We start from the raw sequence: 10,272 nt of genomic DNA on the forward strand, positions 1-10,272 counted from the left end.
ATTGACCAATGACATAGATATGTAGATCAATTTGTTTTGTGATACAATCCAATATGGCCTCCAGGCAGCCATTTTATTACAATTTTTTTCATGTACAGAGCCATTACTCAGGCATGTTTCCATCGATTTTATTCAAAGTTGGTACAAGGACATTGACCAATGTCATAGCTATACACATCATTTTGTTTTGTCATACAATCCAATATGGCCGCCATGTGGCCATTTTGTTACCTTTTTTTTTCATGTCCAGAACCATAGCTAAGACATGTATCAAGCAAATTTATTCAAAGTTGGTACAAGGAGATTGACCAATGTCATACATATGCAGGTTAATTTGTGATACGATCCAATAGGGCTGCTGTGCAGCCATTTTGTTATGATTTTTTCATGTACAAAGCCATAACTCAGGCATATCTCAACCGATTTTACATATGCACATTGATTTTTTTTGTGATACGAGCCAATGTTGCCGCTGTGTGACCGTTTTATTATGATTTTTTCATGTTCTGAACCATAACTCAGACATGTATCAAGCAAATTTATTCAAAGTTGGTACATGGACATTGACTTATGTCATACATATAGGTGTTGATTTTTTAAACAGTAAGATCAAATATTGCTGCGTGGAGGCGATTTTGTTACGATTTTCTAATTCACAGCACCATAACTCGAAATGAAACTTGATACAGATGTTGATCTCATAGTGTTGTAAATACTGCATCAAACTTTATGAAATATGGTGCCGGTGATAATCTGTTAGTGTTAGGATAGTATGCAAAAATGTTTTGCAATATCCTCTTGATTAATTCCTAAATGACTCATTTAATGACCTTTAGGATGGTGGCCTACATTGGTTTTATGTTTTCATCACCATGGAACTCATTCTCGGCCATTGAGCGCCATCTGTATCAAAGTATTTTTATCACAAACCTGATTAATGAAGAGGACTCTATCCTCTCTGAGGACTTGTAATAAAAGTACCCATTAACAAGTGGGGACTGTGTCATCAACAATGACTTGTTTTCAGAAACTTACAGGATTTGACGGGGATTTTTTGTGATTTTCATGCATCAGTGGCAAAAATCTATGCCAGAAATGATCATTGACCTTTTCAAACTGGCTGTCAATCAAACACTTGCATAAACTTGATGTGCCATCCTGTTGTGTGTTTACACAGTCCCTGTTGTGTTGTCATTGTAAATACCAATAAACAAGTACTGTCTTATCTGTCAACTATACGAAATACAGACAGCTTCATAAAGTCAGAGTGCAGTGGGCTTAAAAAAATAACATACTATTCATCGTAGTATCACTATAATCATCAAGATTACAGGCAGCAGACTTTCACAGCAATGTAAACAATAATTTATTAGTGTGTTTTCTAGATCTTGAACATTTATGACACAATACATTTGACAGTGTTACCGTCATCGTAAAAACACATTTTTGATTATGGGCTGAACGTGCTATTTAAATGTTATTTTTTTGTATGTAGAAACAGTCACTGTGGTAAATTTATAGAACACCGACAGAAAAAAATTCTCTATTTAATTACCCTATTCCTGGAGGACACCTTACAGGATTGGCTTTTTGCAATTGGGCGCCAAGCCAGGAAATGAATCAGGATCAGGTCTAAAAGTCTTTTTAAAACATAACTGTCAGAAATAAGTTTGGGATTGTTTTTTCTGAATTGATGTTTCATCCTGAAATGAGAACCTTTCAAACATGATTTCTTGCATGTGGGAAACAAAGTTTATGCTCTTTCATCTGGAAATTTTCATTTTTAATCAAACTTTGTGAATCAGCACGTGTTTTAATTGCCATGGACGTGCAGTAGATTCTATTCGTATCAGAATGTTGCAACTCAAACAGGCCGCTCCCTGTTGCGTAAAGCCTACTTTGCAACTAGTTACTTGGCACGGGTTTGAAGTCACAACACCGCCCAGTCCCCTCTTAAGCTTGCTACACATCTTCCACGAGTTGCTTCAGTTTCTGAGTGAGACTGTGTCAGGGCATAACAGTTATAACTATAAGCCTGACAAATACTGATCATTTGTCTATACAGGATTAGCAGAGGTGACAATTGCTTGCGTGTGACAATTGCTTGGTGTGACTGTCAGGGCAAATCAAACATTGTAACTAGCCCGGTGTTTGCCTGGGAGAAGAACTCTCTAAATTTCCCTAATATGTGAACCAGGGATTGAAATATGCGTCTTTTAAGTCTCTGCTGATCTCATACAAATTCATTCATGCTATTCCATTTATATCCAGATCACTAAGGGATTACAGCCACATATGAAAATGAAGGGTGTATTTGGTGAATCCATGAGGAAGAATAGCACTGGGAATTGTCACGGAAAGGCCAGAAAACGGAAAATTGAAGGTGAAAGGAAAAGCAAGGATACTGTAATTAAGAAGTCAAAGGGTTGCTATCAACAGCTCAAAGATTTTGAAAGGTTTGATGTGTTATCCAGAATGTCAAAGACCTCTGATGCAATAAAAAGAAGAAAGGGGAAGTTACCAAAGAAGGATCTAGTGTATGATGATGCAAAATCCAGAAAACCAAAGACACAAGACAAAGTGATGAATACTGATAAAAGTAAGAGCACCGAGGAACAGTGTAACAACCACCAGGATAGTAATGAAGATGAAAACAGTAGTTGTGAGACAGAGATCTCGGTAAAAACTACAAGTTTGAAAAATGGCAAGAGAATAACATCTGGCAAGCCTCAATACTGCCTATATTGTAAATACAGAGGAAGCAAAATAGCGAGACATCTGTCCTCAGTACATAGTAATGAAGCAGAAGTTGCACATGCATTTAGCAAACCACCAAACTCAAAACAGAGAAGGATTTTGCTTGAACGTCTCAGGAACAAGGGAAATTATGAACATAATATGAGAGTATGGAAAGAAAAGAAAGGGGAACTAGTGGTCTGGAGGTGCCCGTCATCACAAAATGCTTCAGTAAAACATGATGATTTTCTCCCTTGCCAGCACTGTAATGGCTTCTTTGCTTGCAAATCACTTTGGCGTCACTTGAAGGTATGTAGGCATAGACCAACATCCAGCCTGAATCAAAAAGGCAAATCTAAGGCACAAGCTGAAGCTTTAACTTTAAAACTCAGTAGCATATATGGCGGTGTACAAACCGAGAATTCACGATTGTACGCTATTTTATCCAAGATGAGTAAAGATGATATTGGTAGAGTGGTTAGAAGTGATGACTTGATCCAAAGATTTGGGGCAGATTTAGTGAAAGTGAGAAAGAGCCAGGATGCACACATCAGCCAAAAGATGCGTGAACTTGCACGGTTACTGCTTAAGGCAAGACAGATAGACCAGTCCATCATACAACTGAAAGATTGCATTACGCGAGAGCATTTCTCCACTGTTGTCAATGCAACAAAATTAGCAGCGAAGTATGATGAGACGACAGAGGGTGTACAGATACCATCATTAGCATTGAAGGTGGGTCACTCCTTGCAAGCTGTTGTGACAATTCTCAAAACCGATGCAATTGTGAAAGGCGACGTACAGCTTCAAAGAGAAATGGATGATTTCAAGCATTTATTGAATTCACAGTGGGCAAAGGAAATTTCATCTCGTGCCCATCAAGCACTAAGAGAAATATCATGGAATAAGCCAAAGAGGTTGCCACTTACAACTGATGTCAAGAAGTTGAATACATACCTACAGAAAAGGTCATCAGATTTAACAAAGATGTTGAGTGATGAAACCTGTAAACCATCAGTGTCAGTTTGGAGAGAGCTGTGTGAAGTCACTCTGTCACAAATAATTCTGTTCAACAGAAGAAGAAGTGGGGAAGTTGGAAGACTGAAGTTAGAAACCTATAACATGAAGAGTGGTAGCACAGAGAATGACGAAATTATGAGGAGTTTGTCAGTTCTGGAGAAGAAGCTGTACCTGCATTTCACAAGAATTGAGACCATTGGGAAGAAAAGTAACAAAGTGGCTCTACTGTTAACACCTTCTGTAAAGGATGCTGTTGACTTGCTTAACAGTAAACGAAGTGACGTGGGAATTCCTGCGTCAAACAAATATGTGTTTGCACGTACCTATTATGAATCCCAAGATCATATCAGAGGTTCAGATGTACTGAGAAAGTATGCACAAAGGGCCGGCCTCACAAATGCAGCCCACATAACGTCAACGAAGCTACGAAAGCAGGTGGCAACAGTTGCACAAATTCTGAATATGGGTGATCCAGAACTACAGCAGTTGTCAACCTTTATGGGACACAGCCAAGAAGTACACAGTTCCTTTATAGACTACCTGATGATGCCTTTCAAACTGCTAAAGTTGCCAAAATTCTCCTGTCAATGGAAAAGGGAAATATGGACATGTACAGAGGAAAGACATTAGATGAAATCAACTTGGATCCCGATGGTAAGTTGTGTTTTATCAAATACTTCCGATGACAGCTACACTGTAGTCTTTTCAGATCATAAACTAATATTTTTAAGGGAGAGTGGCACTGCAACCTATTCAATGTTTCATTTTTTTTCTGTATTTCAAATGTAATTTTTCGGTCTACTTCCTAAACCTGTGTCAATACAGTCTATTTATTAATAGGCAGCATTGTTATTGTTGATAGTGATTTTTTTTGCAAACTAAATTTATTGTCTGTAAAAGCTATACCACTAAACACATGCAGGCAGACTGCATTGAAATCTACTCGTTGTGTGGACATGGTTTAGGAACTAGAACAAGAAATCAGATTGATGCACAAAATTGTCAAATTAGGTTACGTACAGCTTCTGTCCAGTAGAAGTCATTGTTGTTTTTTAGCTCCCATAGCCATATGTATATATGGCAATGGAAGCTATTCTTATAGGCTAGGGAACTGTCTGTATGTATGTCTGTGTGTCTGTATGTCTGTACCTACAGAACGTGACTTCTATGGTTGTTTAATGGTTATTTGGAGACTTTCACTGAAATTTCTAAACATACTTTTACTTGATATTATTTATGAATTATTCTGATGTTGCACATTATTACTTGCATACAGAACTGAAAAAATTATTGGAAAAGTAACCTTCAAGGATACAAATCAAAGAGAATTGTGGGTAATTTATTGTACTGTGAGCACAACCCACTTGTCCCAAGATCACAGTGGTTTGCTAAACCAATCAGAACACTGGTTACTTAGCACAATGGATTGATAAACCAATCGGAATGCTGCATGTTTAGCAACATAGCTCTTATTGGCTCTTTGTAGCACAAGATTTATATGTGAACGAACGATCACCTATGGTACAATGGTATAAAGAGGTACAGTAGCTGAAGACTAAACAAAAACTAAACAATGACCGAGGAAGTGAACAGCCCAACCACTCTATCAGATTTAAATCAGTTTGATGTTGACAATATACAGTCTGTGAATGCAAGCTAAATGCATGGGCTTTGTATAAAGTGTTATTATAGAACCCAAAACAAAGACAATCATGATTGCCTTTTCACTTTCATAGTTCATGGTATTCTGATTTTAACAAAAAGCGTCAAATTTGTAACAATAAGTTTTGAGGATGGAAAAAGTTAGACAGGGCTGGACATTTCTAATACACTTTGTCTTTCATAAAATCTGAAAATACTTCTGCACTTGTGGGTGTGAAACAAAAAAAATATTTACTCTTGCCTAATCCTTTTAGTTAATAATCCTGATTTTATTGTCCTGGATATTGTAATCTTTGTATTTCCCGACCTACCATTGTACATCAGTGACTTGAACAGGTGGGGAATTATTCATTTCGTCTGTAACAGAGTTGATCGATGATGATGATGACGACGCTGGTGATGATGATGATGATGATGACAAAGATGATGAAGATGGTGATGTTGGTGGTGGTAATGAGCAGAAAAAAGGAGATGGTCATAATGAGTATGGTTCTATTGACACAGTCACTGGTCTTTGCTGTACCCAACCTCATTTGGCGTTGACATCAGCATCTGCAGTGACAGAAAATGCCACGTCTAGCATCACGTCCACCAATCTAACTAGTTCTGTAGTGACAGACAATGCTGAATTTGATGATAATTCAACAGAACAACCACAGAGTGAGTATGAAATCACATAGACTGTCGCAAACATCACACCGTGTTATGGTGTTAAATGACCTAGTGATGAATTTGTCATCGATTAAAATGAAGCACTTCACTGAGAAGTTTCTCTCTGTGTGTAGATGAAGTTTATTATGGCTCTTGTACGATGTAAACAAGTCTAATCTATAATGCGAAGTACAGGAAATGTTCTATTGGACAGTAAACCAAATTCATCATGTAAATGTAAATACAAACATAATCACTACTTAAATCATGTAAACCATATAGACATCCTTGTACACTACACGCATTCTTAGGCCTTTTTATGCACCAGGTTTTGTTTCTATGGCTGCCTTCCATTTGACTCATTCACGTTTTCCCATCATTCTTATGGGACAGTACTAATTCTGACAAACTTTCAGAGTCTAAAATGCATTCTTTTATCACATTAACTTACATTCACTAGCTTCACACCAGTGGGGGATTTTGTAGATGTCAAATGACGCCATGTACTTTAATGTGCTGGTGTCAGAACTTCATCAGTATCATACTGCTGTGGAAACTGAACATCAGTTAATAAAAATGTAACTAAGACTTTCCTATAATTGTAAATTTTGACATATTACGTACATGAAGATCACTGCACACAAAATGTTGCATGCAACTATGATTTTGGCATGCCTATTTGAAGGCAAATTAAACTGCAAGACTCTTTCAATAATGCATGCTCATGACTTTTTGATATAAGTTGGTTGATATTGTATGAAGAATTTTTTTCATCAAAAATTTATGAAATGTTTTATTTTCTACAGAACTAAATCAAAGACAGTCGCCTGGAAGAAAGTTGAGAGATTGGTCGTCAGCAGAGAATAAAGCCATCTATGACCATTTTGATGTGAATTTAAAAACGCTAAAATGTCCTGGCCGCGATGAAATTCTTTGCTGTATAAAGAAGTATCCAATTCTCCATCGAAGACAATGGAGACAAATTAAAAGTCAAGTGTGGAATAAAATCAAACAATTGAAAAAAATGAAATTGACATAGCATGAATGAGATCAAAGTTAGACCACAGTAGCTGTAACTTTTGACCATATTTTTCTCCCAGTATCATGAAGGAAACCAAGCCAGGTCCATCCATCTGTACCAGTGCCTGTTTTACATGCTCATGCTGTACGTACAGATTGAAGTGGGAAATAATAGCCCTCTCTTCCGGTCAGAATAATAGTGCCCCTAGTGGCGAAAAGCTTAATTCCTTGTGTTTTGGCATGGGCTCACAGCAACTTAAAAATGGCGTATTACTTTAAAAATTGATTGCGTAATATAAATTACAATTTGTACATGCAGGTGTACATCAATTTCATGATCTGAATCGAGTTGCTGTGTTGCGTCTGTTGATGACAATACTTTACCAAAAACAATACAGAATATTGAGGATTATTTGTAGCCTATGATGTTACCTTCTTTATATATTTGATGCATGTCTAGCTTTCTAATTTTTAGTCCCCATGGACACTGTCCAGGGGGGACTTATAGGTTTGGTCATGTCTGTCTGTCCGTCCATGTGTGCATCCGTCTGTCTGTGCGTCCGTCCGTTCACGAAGATATCTCAGAGATGCCTGGAGTGATTTCATTCAAACTTGGTACAAGGATTACTTCATATGTCATACATATGCATGTCAATTTGTTTTGTGATACAATCAAATATAGCAGCCATTTTGTTATGATTTTTTTTTCATGTACAGAGCCATAACTCAGGCACATCTCAACCCATTTTATTTAAAGTTTGTACAAGGACATTGACCTATATAATACATATGCACGTCAATTTATTTCATGATATGATCCAATATGGCAGCATGGCGGCCATTTTTTTACAATTTTTTCATGTACTGAGACATAAATCAGGCATTTTTTCAACTGATTTTATTCAGTGTTGGTACAAGGACATTGACCTATGTCATGCACATACACATTGATTGTTTTTTGATACAATCCAATATAGCTGCATGGCGGCCATTTTTAATGATTTTTTTCATGTAAGGAGCAATAACTCAGGTATATATCTCAACCGAATTTTTTCAAAGTTTTGTACAGCGACATTGACCTATATGATGCATATGCACATCAATTTGTTTCTTGATATGATCCTATATGGCTTCCGTGCAGCCATTTTGTTACAATTTTTTCATGTACGGAGCCACAACTCGAGCAAGTCTCAACCGATTCTATTCAAAGTTGGTAAAAGGACATTGACCTCTGTCATGCATATCCAATTTGATTTGTTTTGTGATACGATCAAATATGGCAACCATGCGGCCATTTTGTTACGATTTTTTTCATGTACGGAGCCACAACTCAGGCACATCTCAACCAACTTTATTCAAAGTTGGTACAAGGACATTGACCTATATCATACATATGCAAGTCATTTTGTTTCACAATATAATCCAATATGGCTGCATGGCGGCCATTTTGTTACAATTTTTTCATGTCCTTCATTCAGACATGTATCATTGGATTTTAAACTTGGTACAAGGACAGTGATCTGTCATAAATATGCATGTCAATTTGTTTCACAATCAGATGCAATATGGCTGCCTTGTGGCTATTTCGTTATTATTTTGTCATGTCCTCAGCTATAATTTGGAAATATATCAACAGATTTTTTTCAAAGTTAGTACAAGGACATTGACCTACCATAAGGACATTGACCTATCATGATTTTCATAAATATGCATGTCTATTGGTTTCACAGTCCAATGCAATATAATGGCTGCCAGGTGGCCATTTTGTTACAATTTTTTCACTACAGAGCTATAACTCAGGACATATTTCCACTAGTATCATTCAAAGATGGCACAAGGACATTGACCTATGTCATACATATGCAAATCAATTTGTTTAACGGCATGTAGCAGTATCATGTGAATATTATACTGCATTAAATTTCATGAAACTTGGTACAGATGTTAAGCTCGCATTACTTTAACGATGAAAAAGACATTTATCAGTGTCAAGTTAGTTAATTTGTAATTGCATATGTAAGGAACTTTCCTAATTAGAAGGATATATATCCACAGATACTGCGTTAAATTTGATGACACTTGGTAGAGATTTTGATCTCATAGTGTTGTAAATACAAATCAATAACACTTAGTGGTATCACTTGTATATGTAGAGTAATTGTTAGTTTGCATTTACATAGTGGATTTTCGTTTTTTTTGCGTGGATGTCCAAAGTACTGCATCAAACTTTATGAAATATGGTACCGGTGATAATCTGTCAGTGTTAGGATAGGATGCAAAAATGTTTGGCAGCATCCTGTACATTAAGTACTAATCGATTCATTTTAATGACCTTTTGTAATTAGTATGGCGGCTTACATTGGTTTTATGTTTTCACCACCATTGAACTCATTTTTGGCCATTAAGCCCAATTTGTATCGTTGTATTTTTAATCACAGACCTAATTAATGAAGAGGACTCTTTCCTTTAAGAGTACTTGTAATTAAAGTACCCATTAACAAGTGGGGACTGTGTCATTGTCAATGACTTATTATCTGAGGAAAGATAATATAGCTTAACTACTGGTATTTGACATTGTTGCATTCGCTTCCATATGTATAGCGATGTTGATTGTAATGTTCCTTGTTTCATTGATGGCAATTAAGCATGTCATTAAAGCTATTTAATAAAATGCAATCAATGTTGTTCTCCTTTCTGTTTTGATTCAGTTAACAATGCAACTGAACTACAACTAACTAAAGTCATCAAACATATTTCTGTCTGTGCTAAAGCATGGATAGAAAATGTCAGAAAAGGTTTGGATAATGTTACTGATTCTGATAAAACTATAGTACTGACATAATGTTGGTATGTAAAACTTCTGGTGTAATGCCATGTTAATGGAAGCTATTCTTACAAGCTAGAAATTGCACGTATGTACAGTCAAATCTGTGTTAAGGACCATCTATGCAGCACAGCCTCTCGTCTATAATGGCCACTTTGGAGCAGTCCCAACAAATTTTACGATAAAGCACCTGGATGTAGTGGGCATGCACCCTTTCAATGTCCTGTTTGGCAGTTTAATTGTATATCCATCCAAGTCAAAAAGCCATGTACCTCAGTACATAGTAGCACTGGTTTAAAATTGCTTGTTTTTTTTTTCAATTTGATCTAATATGACGCAAATTTGATAATTATAGGGCA

General features: G+C 36.6%; 1 protein-coding gene across 1 annotated transcript in view; it reads left to right on the forward strand.

Moving 5' to 3' along the window:
* The window catches only part of LOC139134746 (uncharacterized), a 59,921-nt gene extending 50,156 nt beyond the window's left edge, over window positions 1–9,765 (forward strand). The window contains exons 16-18 of the mRNA XM_070701769.1: window positions 2,272–4,410; window positions 5,785–6,078; window positions 6,876–9,765. The gene's annotated coding sequence lies outside the window, so the exon portion shown is untranslated. The remainder of the gene's footprint in view (window positions 1–2,271; window positions 4,411–5,784; window positions 6,079–6,875) is intronic.
* The last annotated feature ends 507 nt before the right edge of the window (window positions 9,766–10,272 follow it).

The sequence above is a fragment of the Ptychodera flava genome, chromosome 6 (genome assembly GCF_041260155.1).
Source record: "Ptychodera flava strain L36383 chromosome 6, AS_Pfla_20210202, whole genome shotgun sequence".
In the NCBI taxonomy this organism is placed as follows: domain Eukaryota; kingdom Metazoa; phylum Hemichordata; class Enteropneusta; family Ptychoderidae; genus Ptychodera; species Ptychodera flava.